Genomic DNA, 20,135 nt, shown 5'->3' with positions numbered 1-20,135 from the left:
TAGAGTATAATATTATTATTACAGTAGTAGTCTGGTTGGTTATTCCTAAGCTTTACCTTATTTAATAATAGGTGGGGTTTTGCTAAACGCGATCCTAAAAAGGTTATAGGTTGGTAAATTAAATTAAATTAAATCGTGCCGTTGACTAAATATATTTGTTGCATCTAATAATACCTACTACAAGTATGTTAAATTAAAGTTACAATGTGTAATTCAGGATTTACGTAACCTAACCAACGTAAAAATCTCCAGATAAGAAAAATTAAATTGTTATTTGATTTCCAAGGCTATTCCCGAAACACTCTTCAAAATTCACTGAAATAAACATTAAACCGTAATTAATAAAATAAAAAAGCCATTAATAATTTAAAATATAACTCAACTGCCCCGGACATTACACTGAATAGAAATTATGTAATTGTACAATTTATTCGAGAGAATTAACTTTAATTATTCCATAAATTTGAAGTAGCAACCCTTCATTATTAGCATTCACGGCGCACTACGGGTATAAAAGGGTCCAAATATTTTGGGTCAATTTAAATTTAACCCATTGCTATTTTAATTTCTACCCCTTAAGGGTCCATTTCGCTTGGCCGTGGACGACTCGACTAAATTAATTAAGTATGAGGAAATCTCAATTTCGTGACAATGTTACACCAATTGCTTTTTGACATTGAGAATGGAGTGTTCTTTAGTGATTCCTTAGTCGGAGCTCCGGAAATGTACTCTCGTTTCAGTTATTATTTTATTATAAATGGCCTTTGGAGGTGTTATATTTCGCTCTTTGTATTTGAATCGTTTTAAAAGGATTAAAAGAATAGAATGATTGTTATTCCTGGTATTACTTCGAGCCTTTTCATTAGACATGCAATTATTTTTACTATTTCAAGGGTATTTAGTAGTTATTCTGAAAAGACCAAAATTTAAAAAGTTACGAGCTATTCGAATTTAAATAGACTTTTGTGAAAAAAGAATCGCAAAAATGTGATTAAAAGCTGATAGATCTTTTAATAATCACATTTTTGTGAAATTTTTAGAAACCACAAATGTAATTAATAATTATTATCTGCATAGGCGTTAAAGTATCAACAAGATTTCATTAACAAGAGTAGGTTTATTTTTTTCTTTTTCTATCTTAAATATATTTTGTACAATATTTTTAATACATTAAACACCCTCGCGAAACGCATCAACCTAATACTTCTAAATATTTAATCCCATTCAAAATATCACCTGAAATTTTTCGCTAAAACATTTTCACCACTTATGTTTTCATTTCTTAAAAGCCACGTTATTAATGTATAATGTCTGACCTGCAGTGGATTTTCGCGACACCCTGGGGGGTGATCCATCAGGCTTATCTCGCCGATATTTCACATATAATATGGTTTACGATTTCTGGCCAAAGGTGGAGACTGGACGTTACTGGAATTGATTTCTTGAAAAAGTTGTCTGCGATCTTTTAGATGAGATAAAGGATACAGTAATCGTTATAATGGAAGTTTTATAAATTATATAGGTTTAATAATAACAGCAGCCAGTAGGTGTGATCGTGGATTCTGCAATGTTTGAATTTTGATGAAATATTTCTGATGGTGTGTGATTCTGATAATAATTAAATTAGGTACAATATTTTTTTATACTTACTAAAATATTTTCAAGAAGAATGTTATCATAATATTTGAATACAATTTTTGTATTTTAACGAATACCTACACAATATCATATAAAAATTACAATACAAAAAGAATACAGAAGGATGGACAAATATTCTTGAACTATCAATACAAACTATACCACTGAAATATCCAAAAATAGCTACTGTTCAAATTGCTCCCCAGATGTTTCGGGATTTCGAGAAAGATTCATCCTTTCATACGCAAACAGGGAATCGGTGCGACAACACGGAAAAGGCAGTTTCCCTAATGAAGCGCGATTGTTTCCACACCTGATGTTTTCCGACACTATTCCGGTATTTCGGTTCCTTTACCCAAGATACGTTATTCTCCATACTTGTATGATAAGTGGAAAAATCTATCAACTCCTGATGCTCTAAAGTCTAAATATATATAATCGATAATATAATCGAAATACGATGATTTTTGGAATTGTGATGCTATGAAACTTATTAATGTTTTTGCCCCGGAAAATGATTTTTTAAAGAATTTAGTCCAATTTACGGACAAGATTAATAACTAATAAGCAACATTATATACGTGGGAAATCCAGGCTTCGGCACGAATGGGCCGGCTCGACCGGAGAAAAACCACGGGCTCACAGAAAACCGGTGTGAAACAGCGCTTGTGCTGTGTTTCGCCGAGAGAGTGAGTTTACCGGAGGCCCCATCCCCTACCCTTTTCCCTTTCCTACCCTCCCCTATTACCCTATTCCCTCTTAAAAGGCCGGCAACCTGCAGCTCTTCTGATGCTGCGAGTGTCCATGGGCGACGGAAGTTGCTTTCCATCAGGTGACCCGTTTGCTGGTTTGCCCCCTTACTTCATAAAAAAAATATAAATATCATATTGTCGTGTCAGAAAACTATTTTAGACGTAATCAGATATTCGTAAGAAAATCTCACTATAAACATAGCCCTCCCTCAAAACAATAAAATTAGAATTGCAGCTAGTAATATTAAGTAGCTATTGTCTCATGGGATTTGAGATAAAATACAGACGAAAATTATGGTTGTACGCGTAAGTGATATAATCTTATTGGAATCACCTCCCAGACGCGATATGCATTCGTTATGCATACCGCATCCTGAAATGGTATAATGATATGCCGTATATGCCCGTTTATGCCCATATACGTGATATGCCCCGTTTCTTAGCATCCATAACTCTTTTATGACAGCTGAGAAATGGGGTGATTATGTTCGTCTGATAATTCTGATGTTCGTCTGAACAATCCGACGATACTCGTATAATTTTGTATAATCCAATGTTATGTAAGTATCTCATTCCCCTGGTTTATTTGCTAAAGTGTAAAAGGCTAAGAGGTTTTCATTGTTAGGTTTCATTATAAACATTATTATGTAGAGGTATGCTGTTTATATTTTAAAATTACATTAAAATATTTAAGTAAAAAACTGAAATATATACGAAACCTAATTTTATTTATTTAAACCTATTGTACTATATTTTGAGTTGCTTAGATTGAAATTAAATAATTAAGAAATACAAGGACATTTTCTATCTCTCTTAAGATCTAAATTACTAACCCTATATAATGATAAAGAAACCTATAAAAAACCTAATATCATTATAGCTTGAAATAAGAAAATGATCATGTTACGTAAAATGACTTACAATATTTATCGTCTACGTTTGGACATTGCCCACTGGAGCGTCGTTTTTTTCTTTTCCCCCACAATAAATTGTACATAAAGGATCCAGGGAGAGTCACGCATAGCATTTCATAGATTTATCCCCCACACTTCTGTCCAAATTTAGATTTAGTACCCGAGAAGGCAATAATTCACTCGCCGTTCAACATTACACCCGAAAGAAATGGAATTGAGAGAAAATTATAAAATATCGATGATCACACTTTACATTGTTGAGTTTCTTTTTCTTTTTTTATCTGTGTTGTGTAAGGTATGATTGAGTAATGCGTTCGAAAATATATTTATGAACAATGATGTTTTATTAAAGATGGCGTATGCTCATACAAAGCGGTCCTCAGAATTTGTTCCTGTACGACATATAAATACCTACCGCTGGTATACCTATAAATTACAACAATGAATGCGACAGATAATACGTTACGAATGATATAGAAAAGGATTGCTATATACTTTGAGTTGCACATCGGCACGCATGCGCGATTATTCTGTCACACGATTATCTGTCCTTATCACGCTGCAGTTGTCGTCCGTATTTTATATCCTTTTTTAGTTTAATTTTTTGCATTAAATAATTTGTCGATAATGTTGGAAAATATCCAAATAAAAATTAATTACTAGATGTTTTCATGTACTTACTTGTGGTACGTAACTTTTTCATCCTTTTTTACCTTATAACTATAATTTTTGCATTTCCTAAAAACGCAGCTTGGCATTTTAAGTCAAAAACGTGACACAATGATATTCTAACGTGATACCTCGTCGCTCACTCTCTGCCAACATGCAACTAATTCAAAAGAAGGGACTTACCTTCATTTGGCCGTATCAAACTGTACGCGCTAGTTCGATATCTACCTTTTTTTTATAATAGAATATCATAGTTTATGAATGAAAAGTTATCATTTTCATATTTCCTCTGACATGAAGACTGAAGTGTTTCAAAAGATTTAAATCGTATTTTATATCACAATAGCCACTTATTTAATCAAATAATGAAACACTTAAGTGGTTATTTCGGACCATATTCTAGAATCTAGAATATTACAGTGTATCTAGCACCAATGTTGCCCGTAATTTCGTTGCTCAGCAATTCGTATATCGCTTGGAAACCGTCCATTTTCTTGTAACAAAAACTGGCCTCGTATATAATATACGGATAGATCAGGCAAGTTTTTGTTACAAGATTACATAGATTTCGGAACTCAAATAACGTATATTTTGAATCTAATCTTATACATTTTAAACGTGAAGAAATAAAAAAGGATAACAATATGGATAATATTAAATAACTAGCTAAAGTAGGTACCTATTACGAAAAACATAAAAATAAACTATATAATATTATAGTCTATTTGTGCTAGAATGCAGATTATCTGAGTGTTCTGTCTGGTTAATATTCTAAGCACTCAAAGTCGAGTGTAGTGCCGCAACAAAAATTATGCCCCGTCGGAATGTTTTTAAACGGAATGAGTCCACATACGTTCTGAAATTGCACAATCATTAGCGCTTAGACGTGGCTTTATATTAAGCCCGAGTTCTAGGGTTGCCAAAAATTGTTTAATAAACTATATGAATAAACAGTTTTTTGTCATATAGAATAACCTATTAAAATAATTACGCGCAGCTACTTAGTACTTGTTTTGTGTAAGTTGTGTATTGTAAATTATGTATAAAATGTTAAATAGTATACATGATGACATATGATATTACAAAATTTAATCCTTTAATGATGATTACTGTATAAAAATTCGTTTAGAAAAATCTAACTACTGCACTACAAATTTTATAACAAAGTCACTGGATCACTGAGACATTCTGTTTATACTTTAGTCGTAACGATCCCGATGGTAGTCATCATGTAGGACAGTTCGTGATACTTTGTGACAAAAGTACAAATAAAATATTTTATGTCAGGTTAGTCTAAATTTAGCGCTTGGCTTTTTTTCTAGGCATCGTCTTTTCTTCCCAAAGTAAAACAGCTAACACTTTAGTTGAGATAAATACCTTTAGTCATATCAAAATTTTTCTTAAATGATTTCCTCTATTGGCCCTTAACAAATAAATCAATTTAATTGTTTATTATAAACAACCTAGCTAAAGGGATAGCCCTATGATTTCCGTAAATATATTTTCAAAGCACAACCAATTTTTCCTTCCGAAATGAGTACTCACTCTCTTTTAAATATAACCCGTTAACTTTCAGCACGGCAACTGGCCTGGCAATTATTTTTAACACAACTGCTGTGATTTAAATAAAAATTGTGTTTTACGTTTTAATTACAAGAGGATTGTAAATTTCTCCTGAATGTTCTTTTGTGTTGTGTAATTTTAGGATTTGTTTCTCGGAATCGGCTCCAACGATTTGCATGAAATTTAGTATATAGGGGGTTTCGGGGGCGATAAATCGATCTAGCTAGGAATCATTTTTAGAAAATGTCATTTTATTCGTGTCTTATCGAATACCGAGCAAAGCTCGGTCAAATAGCTAGTAGTTTAATAAAGCGTACACTTATAGAAATAACTTTTTTGATTCAATTTATTATATTAGCGTAACTCAAGGGGCCATAAATGCGTTTTTAGGTATCTCGTATACAGGAAAACAATTAATCATAAAGCCCAACGAAAGGCAATAATTATACACTTTCCTTGCATTTATTCTACTTTTGTATTGTTTGTATTATGTATTTTTTACAATTTTAATATTTTACACGACTAGTTTCGATAGAATCATCCTCAGTTTATTAATATAATATTATGATGTAAAATAAGTGCAAAAAATGTGTATAATCCAGTATAATCATACTGTGAATTATGAATTTCCACCAAAAAGTTACAACTTACAGTACTACAACATCATATCCAACTTAAGAAAACTAAATGTCAAGTCACACGAAAATAAGCATAAACCTATAACGGTATATAAAGTCTATGAAAATAAGTGTCACGACTCACGCCTGCTATTGCTCAAGTTTTGTCTCATTTTGTCTTATTTCGGTGAGCATTATATTCGAAACAATTTAAGGTTGCACCAGCGGTTATTGACCTTTGTAGTCTAGGAGTTATGTGAAAAATGCTCGCACTATATTATTAATAATAATAATTTCCAACTATTTGTGAGTTTGAAGTACATTGCGTCGAGTATGCAAAATACGATATCGCTCTTAGACTAGAAACATCTGTCACTTCATTGTCAATCGTTGCTCGTATAGATGATCATGAAATATGACAAGTTTTTTTTGTCAGGGTGTTAATGACCATTAGGCTCATACCTTACTGGGATGCCATGGCGACGTCGCCAGCGACGTCGTTACCATGGCTACGTCTGGCGTCTTTACATCGGCGCAAAGCGGTGTCTTTCTTAAATTCTATGAAGATTTAAGACAATATTCAATTATCTGAGGATATCAATATTCAATTATCTGAGGATATCAATAAAATCACCGACTGATTGAGTGACGGTGCATGCAAAGACGTGCAAGCAACTGGCAACGTCGCCAGTACGGCATGCGGAGCGGTCGACTCTGGCTACGCTGCACTGGCTACTTGGCAACGTCGCCAGTCGGTCGCCAGGTGAGTTACCCGTCATACATCTCAATAGAACTAGTTGGTGACGTTGCTGGCCACGTCGCAATGGCGTCCCGGTGAGGTATGCCGTGTTTTATTTTTAAAAAGGCAGGTCGCTGTAGCCCTGACGTCACTGCGACCCATGAGGATCTATTGTGACTCCTTCGCACTAGAGTATCATCCCCAACCCAATACTGCTCATAAATTGAACGATATGGTTGGGGTTGGTGCCACGAATTTCCTCTGTGGATGAGTATTCGTGGCGATTAAGGTGCCTGTTCCTGCTCTGTAGTAGAGCAGGGCAGTCGAGGAGAAGGTGAATATGTGTTTCATCCTCCTCCTCACAGAATCTGCAAGTCGTTATGCTACAAATACCTATTCTGTTTAGGTGTTTGTTGAGCTTGCAGTGCCCAGTTAGGCTTCTGGTAAGGATTCTTAATTGGTTCCTACCCAAGATGAGCACTAATTCTGATTGTTTCTTTTTGAAGTCAAGACTTAGTGCATTGGAGTGTTCAAGGCCAGGGGTCTCAGCCCATTGCTTCCTGCATAGTTTGTGACCCCATTCCTTGAGCACTTGCTTTGTGGTACTGGGAGCTATACCACAGACTGGTTCTGGACCATATATAAGACTCTCGGCCCCAAGTCTAGCCAGTTCGTCAGCGGTTTCATTGCCGGGGACGTTGCTGTGGCCCGGGACCCATACTAGGCGGATGTTGTTGTTCCTTCCTAGCATGTTTAACGTCTCAACGCATTCCAGAACTAATTTGGACGAGACTTCTGCGGCAGTCAGTGCTTTATATATAGGTATGCCGTATGGCCCTTAAGGAAAGAATTCGGCAATTTGAGAATAGTCACATAAAAACACTGCACTGCAATCGTTTATTTACAGATGCAATACAGTTGTTCAGTTCGATTCCTTACAAAGCTAATGTCGGCTCGATGAAATATTCATTTAGTATTTACATAGAACAGGCCTGGGGCTTCCACAGAACATAAAGAAAAACGCTGATGGTGGCGGAGATGTATTGAAATGGTAATGCCGCGGTCGTTAATATTGGGGGGCTCTATGACTATTATAAACGTATTTTGCGTGATGTTACTTTGGTGTATTCATTTATAATACCTAATTATTATAAATGAATACACCACATACATATTCGTAAATATTCCTTATATTATGCCCTTGGAAAAATTATTCGACTAGACATAGCTCGTAGCTATATATATATATATAGGATGATATTTATATAGACACGAGCTATGTCTAGTCGACATAATATCACGTACTAACGATATCCCACCAAAAGCATGAAACATATAATATAGGAGAGCTAAGCCTATCCATGCAATCTTTCCAGCGTAAAAAGTTTTTATATCACATTCGAGTCAAGTCTATTTTGTAATTTTAAATCAACATTCTTACTTGATTTAAAATTATTTGAACTACCTACTAGCTGTCCCAGTGAACTTCGTGTCACTTTAAAACCTTCCCTGGACTTCTACGAATATTTTAAGACTAAAATCAGCCCAATCCGTTCAGCCGTTTTCGAGTTTTGGCGCGGCTAACACATTTAAAAATCCATTTTTATATATAAAAAGATTACTATTGAACTTACCTTAGATTTTACAACTTTGTTCCATTTAAATAACTTTTATCACATGACTTATCTTAAAATATTTTCAGTCTGTGGGTAATACAATTTTAATATCTGGAGAGGAATTCCTGAGATATTAGGATTACAGCGACCATTCGCCAGGAAACTCAAAGAACGCGATTATTACATAGTATAGATAAGAAGGGTCAAAAAGAGAGGATTAGAAGCTATTGGCTGACTGCCCATCCAATTTTCTTTGTTGACGTCTCCAGGGAACAACACTTAGATTATCTTAACAAAGCAAAGATGTCGGGCCAAGTTTGCACGCTCTTAGAAACAATATACCTAATCTGTAAGGATCTTGCCGAGGAAACTGTTCCTGTCCTTATCTATTCCGAAGTTTTGAGGCTTTTTAGAAAGAGACAAAAGACAGCTCATAAAGTTTAAAGATAAGGAGCCCTCGTAAACAATAACAAAAATTATCTTACTTTTATTCAGAAAATTTCGCTACTGCAGACTTTTGTTAAGTTCAATGTAATTTGAACATCGCTTTTAATTTTAACTACTTTCTTTTGTATTCAGTTGTCACTACAATAACTTTAAAAGTAAGAATTAATGAAATTTTAAAAGAACTCATTTCAAAGAACAAAATCAATTAAAATTCAATTTTATTTAAAAGCGACTGACACATATTAAAATATAAGACTTGACGTCTTTTGCAAGTAACATCTGAGAAAACTTTCTTGAAATTATTTTTGTAAAAGTTTTTTCATTTAAGCACAAATAATGTATGTAGAAAGTTGTTACAGCAAGACGTGGCGAACCTACGTATTTTGGTTGGGTTATGTAAAGCCCAATCAAAATATAATGTGGGTTTGTTACTACAAACCCAAACTAACAACTATTTTGATATATTTTGAGATGGTTTTATCGGACTGTGTAATTTTTATGACATACTCTTATTTATAAGTAGAGTTTAGTGGCGTAGATTGTAAGAACTAAAACTCCTTAAATAAAGATAAAAAGTAGAGTTTATATTTTGTAACATTTGAGCTTAAGAAGTATAATTAAATTACGCTGTATATAAAATCAATAGGTTTTTCGTTTCAGAGATCGGTAGTAACTTTAACTAGAGATCGCCTAATGGTCGAAATTCGACCTCAAATAAAAAATTAAATTATAAGTTTCTCAACGCTTTTCTATTGATATTCTAGTGTCAAAATATTGACTTTATTATTTTTTAGATATAATTCCTGCATAAATAAAAGAGCACAATTCGTGTGTATATGATTGTCAATCAAAATCTCCTAGTGTGTGTGTTGTAGTGTATGAAATGTTTTTTTTATCAAAAAAAAGTATAATAAACAAATAATTTCAAAATAATATTAGCTCGATGCACTCCTTCATATTATAAACTATAACTGTGCAAAATTTTAATCAAAGTTTTAACATAACGCGTATTAACATAATTTTATAGATAAATAGATACACAATAATAAGATAAGTGTATTTGTTTTATTAAGGTCTAATTCCACAGTGTACCTAAATGCAAAAGTCTTCTATCATGAGCAAAATATTTGTAATATTTCTTTATTTTCAACAGGCGCACAGAGGGGGTGTCGGACATTCTGTTAAGTACTTATTACAAGGGGAACATACGTGATGTACTTCATGGCATTTCATTAGTAGTTGACTCCCTACTACTATGGGCATGGGGTGGCTCTAGTAATAATCGTGTAATATGAGACGGCAAGGTTGGAACTTTATTTTTAGATTATTGAAAGCCTGAAAAAGATGTAATAAAACAAAGAGATAATACAAGAGGGTGCAAGAGTCCCCTGTATAGAATGTACTGTAAAAGTAGCAACGCTAAAAGAGCAATTCTTTTTTAAATTTTTGTATGGGCAAATTCATGACGCTTTGACCTGGATAATCAAAAAATCACAAAAAAAAACTCTGTCAGCGCTGCTACTTTCACAGTAGGGACACATACACACCCTGAAGTATTATCACTTTATTTCATTGCACCAGTAAAACATTCATTTGTGTTCATATTATTATCTTTTGTATTTATTGAGATTACGAAAGATTCTGAGGACGACAAAACATTATTATCTTCCCCGACTGTACACTGCTTGTATTTAGGGCATTGTTTATACAGTTCGATTAAGCGCACTACATTATCTCACCTCAGCGTCTCGGTTAGTGGAGAATGGGGAATGGAGTGGGAAATTGATGGGGAATTCCGGCCGCGGTGAATAATGCTCCACTAACGACATACAGTACTTACCTAGATGTTCACTGATATTACCGTACTTACTGATAGTGCGGTAATAAAAGAAAGCATACGAAGGTCGTGTTTTGACAGCTACAAATTGCCATGCTACGATGTGCTACTTACTATACGCTTTGATACGAAATGATACGCTTTGCTGCGACGTGCGCTATCAGCTATGCTACGACGTGCTTCGTATTGCTATGACGTGCTACGCATTGCTACGACGTGCTACGCTTTGCTACGACGTCCTACGCATTGCTACGACGTGCCACGCTTTGCTACGACGTGCTACGCTTTGCTACGACGTGCTACGCTTTGCTACGACGTGCTACGTTTTGCTACGACGTGCTACGCATTGCTACGACGTGCTACGCTTTGTTGCGACGTGCTACGCATTGCTACGACGTGCTACGCTTTGTTGCGACGTGCTACGCATTGCTACGACGTGCTACGCTTTGTTGCGACGTGCTACGCATTGCTACGACGTTCTACGCATTGCTACGACGTGCTACGCTTTGCTACGCTTTGCTACGACGTGCTGCGCTTTACTACGACGTGCTATGCATTGCTACGACGTGCTACGTATTGCTACGACGTGCTACGCTTTGCTACGACGTGCTGCGCTTTGCTACGACGTGCTATGCATTGCTACGACGTGCTACGTATTGCTACGACGTGCTACGCTTTGTTACGACGTGCTGCGCTTTGCTACGACGTGCTACGCTTCTATACGAAGTTCTATGTTTCGCTACGAAATGCTAAGATTCGCTACAAAAAGTTACGTTTCGCAATGATGTTCTACGCTTTGCTACAAAGTTATACGCATTGCTGCTAAGTGATACCAAACAGTCAGCAATGTAGAAGAGATGATGGTTGTCGCAACTGCGTTTGTCGTAGGCGGCCACACATTTTCTAGTATACAAGTTTTTTTTTTTTTTTTTAATTATAAAATTGTGGCCGTCTATAGACTGTTCGTCCATATCCTTTTTTTGTTATTTTATTATTTAGATTTTTCGCACCAAGGATAATTGAAATAATATTATGAATTTTAATTAATTGTGGTCCATCACGCCATGGACACTTTTTTTTTTTTTTTTTTTAATATTATACACTAAGTATACAAGTTACAATATATTATAATCTAAATTGGTTAAGAAGTTCCAGCGTGAAGAAATAATGGACAGACATACACACCCAATATTGTCTAATAATATAACACATTGTATTGCACACTATAAAATACTTTCTAATGTGTAATATTATGAGTGATGAATATCGAAAGATTTTAGATCAATGTGAATAATCTGTTTCTACATTGCTTTGTATTTTTATCCATATATTCTTCTGAAAATATTGGTTGGTATGTTATTTAAATATCGTGCCATTTAACAATATATTGCTACTATTATGCCACGGTTTATGCATGTGTTTACACTCCCGTACACGGGGATTATATTAAAAACAAAATGTATTTAAATAATTTGCATATTCACGTAACTTGTCCGGGACAGTCCGCCATTACAGATGTTGCAGACCCTATAAATTAGGGTTGACACTCGAATAAAATTTTAATAAAACTTGTTTATTGTTTATTGTGCTCCTGTTATTGTAACAAGCATTGCGAGTCTTTTAAATATTTATGATTCTAGATATTTCTATTACTTTTAGTATCAGATGTTTTAAAAGAAACATTCAATATTAAAATTTTCGAATTATCCAAATTAAAAAATGAAGCCAATCTAAGGGAGTATTTCTTAGAAATAGTAAAACCTTTAGCTTCAGCCAAAAATATGCCAAAAACTGTTAATCGATTTCGGCTGGGCCAAAAATATTAGTTGTTTTACACTTCCCTTTTATATATTTTTATATTGATTGATTGTCGTCGTATCGAATGCAAATATCGTGAAGATTTCGAAGCCGTATTTATTTAGTAATACAATTTCTGAAAAATAATTTTTCATGAAAAAATGACATCCATAATAAGTTGTAATAATAATATGAAATGAACGCGATCTCAATGATCTTTCGACACATAATGTGAGTCAGCTCAACCCTAGTTCTGCTCCAGTTTTTAGAAGTTCTCAAATATGTGCTCAGATAAGGGTCGAGTCGGCACCTAATGGGACATTACGCCGCGGACACCAGATGGCGTTTGAAGGGTTAGATTGAACCGTTCGTTTAGTTCTCTAATTTATGTTTTCTTTGTTTTATTGTAAGAAATAACTCATTCGCGATAAGGAAATAAAGCTTTATAGTATTTTGTTTATTCATATTACGCGATTTACCAAACGTAGTAATTATTAAAGTATCCCTTGGAACACTGCAATATTTTTGCGATATAAGCCCACTATCCCATATCAAAATCTATTCATTCGTTTTCGTCCACCTATGTAGAATTTTAAATGAAGAAAGAATCTTGTAATCAAAAATTACGTTTTAAATACAATTGGATTAAAAAGTTTCTACTGGATATGAAGTTCTTATTAACCGCGAATTTGTCTCATTAAAGTATAATAAGATGTCAAATCAAGTCAATGAAGCTAGTCAATTACATGTACTTAAATTGTCCCTAATCGAGGGCACAGAACTCGAGTGTATTATCAAACTTGAAATTTGCGGTGTGGGGCTCTTGATTATCTGTATAGTTAAGTGTACCCATACCCTTATTTGTATTCAGCCATAGTAACATACTGCCCGTATCATCGTGTCTATAGAAATTTGTTTTTGGCGCGGGAACCTTACGGAACCGGGAAATGTATGTACCATCAAGGAAATCGATTCCTAGGCAGTTGACGTACCTACGTAGTTTGGTCGGCTTATGTCAATTCAATGTTAGCTGTGATCGGTAGGATGGGTTAGACCAAATTACTTTGGTGCGCCATCTGCCTAGGAATCAATTTAGTACTTTTCTAGGACGCACAGCACCTCCAAACTAATCTTAATCGGTTTTTCTCCAAGTCCATTTATTATACAAGTATATAATATCTGTATTCAAAACACGAGAGTAGTATGTGTGAAAAGTTATCATACTGTATATTAATTTGTCAGTTACTAAACTTTTCTACAAAATTGTCTGATTAGAATGTTTGTTGAAGAACCAGGTGATTCTAAGATCAGTACTTAAGATTCAACCCGGTCTCAAGACGTAGTTCGGCTCTGTGATTGGTCCAAATTTTGACAGCCAACCATTCACAGAGCCTGAACCGTGTCTTGAGACCGAGATGCATCTTGAGTACCTACTGACCAAAAATACGGGCCTCTCTCACGGTTACCAAAAATACCTAACAATAACAGTAGCTATATATTTCTTCTTGCGTTTCTCGACACATAATGCAATTTAAAATAAGACAATTTTGTGGTTGACTTTTTCTGTCTACTGGCTGCTTCGGTTTATTTATTACTCGACGAACGTGCTCCGAGCGAATTTGTTTTCATAATATTCCTTACGATCTCTGCGATGGGTCGTCGTTGAAAATACAACCCCATTTCAACGGATTAAGATACAGAATGCAATATCAAATACTTTTACAGTACATACGTCTATTTATTTACTTTATTACGACATCTTATAATATTCTTTGTTGTGATAAAAGAAACCCATCCGTCACGAGGAAAATGCTTTTTAAGTGTTATTTTGCGCGACTCTTGAGTTTGTTTCGTATGGTAAAGTAAGCATTGGGAGATACGATATTATCTAGTTTACTCGGGATTCTGGGACGGCCAGACATATAACAACATTTCTAGCAAATATTCCAACTATTGAATATTCGGTGGTGAAGCAATAACAATAATTTACGAAGTTGCCTCTGCAATCTGTGAAACAATCTATGTGACAACAATTTTCTTAGTATCCAATACCTATCCGTACAAATATTATTATTATAAGTGCAAAAGTGTGTTTATAAATAATCGGCCAAGTGCGAGTCGGACTCGCGCATGACGGGTTCCGTATCAATATAGAGCAAAATTAGGCCAAAAATTGTGTTTTTTTGTATGGGAGCTCCCTTAATTTTTTATTTTATTTTAATATTATTATTAAATAATAAAGTACACATATAATTAAGGATTTTGAGAAAAATTTAGGTACCTACCTGTTGCCATTATTGATATAGAGAAAAAAAGGCCAAAAAAATCACGTTTGTTGTATGGGAGCCCCCCTTAAATATTAATTTCATGTTGTTTTAGCGGCAACAGATATACATAATGTGAAAATTTCAAGTCCCTAGCTATTACCGTTCTTGAGTTACAGTCTGGAGACAGACAGACGGACGGACAGACAGACGGACAGACAGACGGATAGACAGACGGACAGACAGACGGACAGACATCGAAGTCTTAGTAATAGGGTCCCGTTTTTACCCTTCGGGTACGGAACCCTAAAAAGGTAACAGCTTTTTGGTCTTAACGCTAAAATTGCTAAACCAATTATTTGAATGGAATGAAATTTAGTACTTTGAAGGAAATAGAGAGAAAGTGATAGAACAGTACTAACAGCGACGAAAAATTTAATTAATATTTTTTTTTGTCTTAAACATAAGTAATTTTACAACCTCTATTTTGACAACCTCTGTGGCTCAGTGGTGAGCGCGTCGGTAGCTCAAGCCGGAGGTCGCGGGTTCGAATCCCGCCGACGGAACAAAGAGTTTTCAAAGTTCCCGGGTCTGGATGTGTATTAAATATGTGTATGATATAATAAAAATCTTAAATATATGTATAGTATAAAAGTATTAAATATATTTCCGTTGTCTGGTACCTGTAACACAAGTCCTTTAGGTACTTAGCACGGGGCCAGACTTATTATTATTAATATCTTAAAAAACTTATCCAATATATTATGCAAGAAACGTGAAGAAAACGTTCCTAAAATGTTTTCTCTTGCATATAAAATAAAAGTGATAAAAACAAACTTTTATCAAGTATATAAAAACATCGGATTCAATCGAACAACACTTTAAACCCCACCTGTCGCCGAACTTTCTGGAATGTTACTTTTTGTTTGTTATTGCAGACGATTACCGACTCCAGCCAGATGTGGTTGGATATCGTTGCTTTTTATTATCCAAAATGGCCGAAAGTTAGGTCTTAGTTTTAATTGCTCGCATTTTAATTATACACAAAATACTTTGTGAAAGTTTAGTACCTTCATGCATTTATAATATAAAATAATAATAGTATAGAATCTTAACATAACTTTTTAATTTTAATCGAAACATAAAATATTCGTATTATTATTTTACGTAATTTTTGTCTGCTTCTTTTTTATATATCTACTAATTTAATGACACGACATAATTAAAATTATGATGTTTAAAATTGCAAATAGTACCTGCTTGCTCTCAAAACGAATCGTAGTTGGAACTTGTAAATTGTAATAACAGAGGGCCTAGACAAGCGGCAAGCGATTATCGTAAACTCTAACGCCAACTTCACAAAATGTATGGGATTCGACCATAAAGTTAATATACCTAGCGGAATAGAGCAACAATCTCGAGCTGTCAAACGAAACCGAAATTGGTTTTTTTCTGTGTGTAAAAATATGTGTACGTAATATGTATACACTTACATAAACATCATTGAACATGATTTCTATGAAATTAAATTGTCAACGTACGGCACGTGCCGACTGGACGTCAAAAAAAAGAGTGCTGCTCTCATTTATATCACACGTCTCTTTTTACCACGCAGTGTTACTGATAACACTGACATCTCTCTTGCTCAGGCCTTTGTTTCTCTATTCCGCTAGGTATATTAACTTTATGGTTTCGACCATAGACATAATATATACCTATGTCTATGGTTTCGACATTAGTATTCGCTAGCGAACCGATGACTTATGTCAAATCGCATACATTTTGAGCGTTTACGATTATCGCTTGCCACTTGTCTACTAGGGCAGCTCTACTAAAACATCGTGAGTACCTAAGGATTTATACACCACTAAACTCGGACGTAAATCTCAAAATCTCTAATTAAAAAGCTAATTAGAGCAGGAGCTTGGGTCATGAAGTGCATTGAGGTCAATCGGAAATCGCCAAGTGAACTGAAAAATTATCGGCCGCAAACCGCCGACCAGGTTTCAGACGCGTAAAAATAAAAACCTATTCGGGATTAAATGTTTTTTATGGGTAATTCTCGTTAAAAGGTGCTAACTAGTAAGTTTAATTTACAATTGCTATATATACTAACTAATAATAATGGTCTGTCTGTTACCTCTTCACGCCCAAACCACTAAACCGATTTTGCTGAAATTTTGTATGAAGACACAAGCGGTCTTGCTACAAAAGATTTAAACACCCAGTGAACAGTTGATTAGAGAAAAATTCAGTACAAAATGGTCTCAAAACAACTGTTTAACGGATGTTTAATCTTTTGTGGTAAGACCGTATGAGTCCGGACTCTCGAGAAAGAACGTAGGATACTTTTATCCCGAAAAATGTATCGTTCTCGCGCGATAACCGAATTTTGGCGTAACGAAGTTGCGGGCGTCTTATTATTATAGTTGTCGTGTAATAATAGCTAGCCTGCGAGAAATAATAATGAAGCCTGATTATTATTAGTACCTGGATGACCGAGCTTTGCTCGGTATAGCAAACGCTCATTGACTTCGTGTTACTTAACAACGCCATCTGCTGGAATAGCTTTAGGTGTTGTTGTGTCGTTAAAGCAATTAGTTGCTCACAAAATAGTATTATTATTCGCCAATAGATGTCAGTAAGAGTCATATTTTTCAGTTTATCGATTATCGATAAAACACGAATAAAAATACATTTTCTAAAAATGATTCCTAGCTAGATCAATTTATCGCCCCCGAAACCCCCTATATACGAAATTTCATGAAAATCGTTGGAGCCGATTCCGAGATTCCAATTATCTTATATCTTTAAAATCTTATATATATATATATATATATATATATATATATATATATATATATATATATATATATATATATATATATATATATATATATATATATATATATATATATATAGCTTAGAATGTTTATTTTAAACTTAATCAAAATCTGACTAAAATGTTGTACTTACTAGTTATTTATATTATAGCACCGTTTTATGTGTACTGACTCCTGGCATTATATTCCACTTTGTAAAAACCTTGTAGTTTTTAAAGCACATCACTGTTTTTATCTCCTCTACATTATTTGGTAATTTGATAAAAATAGCTGTAGAGGCGTGAGTCACTTCTAAAAAATTTCAGTCTACGTCGCTTATGAATGCATAAAGCTGTGCAAATAAATTACTATAATTAAAATATCGCGTTTTCGTAACATTTTCTAAGGCACGTTTCTCATAGTTTCAAGTGTTTTTTACATGACGTTCAAATTGAAGTTAAAACTATTAGGATAATAACGCAAATACCTACTAATATTATAAATGAGAAATTGTCTGCCTGTCTGTCACCTCTTCACGCCCACGCTGAAACAATATTGCTGAAATTTTGTATAATACGAGCTTTTGCCCGCGGTTTCGCTCGCGTTAAGAAATATTGTTATATACAAACTTTCATCCCCTATTTTAACCCCTACGGGTTGGAATTTATCAAAATACTTTCTTAGCGGATGCCTACGTCATAACATCTACCTGCATGCCAAATTTCAGCCTGATCCGTCCAGTGGTTTGGGCTATGCGTTGATAGATCACCATGGCAGTCAGTCACCTTTGAGTTTTATATATATAGACGAGCTTTTGCCCGCGACTTCGCTCGCGTTAAGAAGTATTATTATATACAAACTTTCATCCCCTATTTGAACCCCTTGGGGTTGGAATTTATCAAAATCCTTTCTTAGCGGATGCCTACGTTATAACATCTACCTGCATGCCAAATTTCAGCCCGATCCGTCCAGTTGTTTGGGCTATGCGTTGATAGATCACCATGTCAGTCAGTCACCTTTGAGTTTTATATATATAGATTCTTAAGTATGTCTTTTCCGGGGACTCGAAAGTATCTCCAATCCAAATTTCAGCAAAATCGGTTTAGCGGTTTGGTATTGAAGAGGTTAAAGTCAGACACACTTTGATTTATAATATTAGTATGGACTATGGACGGTTACTAGACTTTATTCAATAAAATCTGGCCAATAGTTTAGGAGCTACAAAATAACAAAGAAAAGGATAATATTAAACATGCTAATTTAATTGCAAAAATCATTACCTCCTTTGTGAAAATTTCAGAAGACTTCTGAAATTTTCACAGATTGTGTATATCTGTTGCTATAACAACAAATACTAAAAATAAAATAAATTAAATATTCAAGGGCAGGGTTGTATTTCCCATACAACAAACATGTTTTTTTTTAAAACACAATTTTCAGCCTATTTTTGCTCTATTGTGGTACGGAACCCTTCGTGCGCAAGTCCAACTCGCACTTGTCTGATTTTTTCAGATTACGCTGCAGTCAGAAAAGGAGGTAAGGATTTTTGCAATTAAATTAGCATGTTTAATATTATCCTTTTCTTTGTTATTTTGTAGCTCCTAAACTATTGGCCAGATTTTATTGAATAAAGTCTAGTAACCGTCCATAGTCCATACTAATATTATAAATCAAAGTGTGTCTGACTTTAACCTCTTCAATACCAAACCGCTAAACCGATTTTGCTGAAATTTGGATTGGAGATACTTTCGAGTCCCCGGAAAAGACATACTTAAGAATCTATATATATAAAACTCAAAGGTGACTGACTGACATGGTGATCTATCAACGCATAGCCCAAACAACTGGACGGATCGGGCTGAAAAGCGGTTCTTGAGTTACAGCCTGGAGACACACAGGCAGACAGACGGACAGACATCGAAGTCTTAGTAATAGGGTCCCGTTTTTACCCTTTGGGTGCGGCACCCTAACAAAGAAAAGTCATTTCATCCAAACATTTGCCCACAACAATTTTATATCAAACTTATCTTTTGAATGGTATAGTACAATTTGAAATAATTACACAGGGGTGGTAAACATTTGGCTCGAATCGTGTACTGGAATTTAATAAAAATGGCACATTATTATTCCAAAGCGGTTCACTCCGCTCTTCGCATTATTAAGAGCATGTTCATAAAGTCGCTTAGTGTTCGTCATTCTTTGTTTATTGGGTCATTCAGTTTTTGCGGGTGCATTTTATTTTTGACAAATAAATATTTAAATTGTTATTGTATAATTATCTTGAATCTTTGACTTTTACGTAAAGATGAAAAAGATTAAAGCTCTACAATGATAGTCTGTTACAATATTGAGGTACCATTTTGAATGCAAATTAAGTAGATTTAAAATTCACAATAATCGTAATATGCCGCTATATAAAGAAGCCTTTATTCTTTGCCGTGGCTTACTTAAAAGTAAAAA

The 20,135-nt window shown here is 34.6% G+C and overlaps 1 long non-coding RNA gene across 1 annotated transcript; it reads left to right on the top strand.

Annotated features, from left to right (window-relative positions):
* The first annotated feature begins 6,860 nt into the window (after nt 1-6,860).
* Nucleotides 6,861-10,380, top strand: LOC121730338. The gene is made up of 3 exons (XR_006036097.1): nt 6,861-7,001; nt 10,117-10,121; nt 10,370-10,380. It is a non-coding gene; the product is annotated as an uncharacterized LOC121730338 (long non-coding RNA).
* The last annotated feature ends 9,755 nt before the right edge of the window (nt 10,381-20,135 follow it).

Source organism: Aricia agestis, chromosome 9 (genome assembly GCF_905147365.1).
Source record: "Aricia agestis chromosome 9, ilAriAges1.1, whole genome shotgun sequence".
NCBI lineage: Eukaryota > Metazoa > Arthropoda > Insecta > Lepidoptera > Lycaenidae > Aricia > Aricia agestis.
The sequence above is the reverse complement of the archived record's forward strand: the minus strand, read 5'-3'. Positions and strand labels throughout refer to the sequence as shown.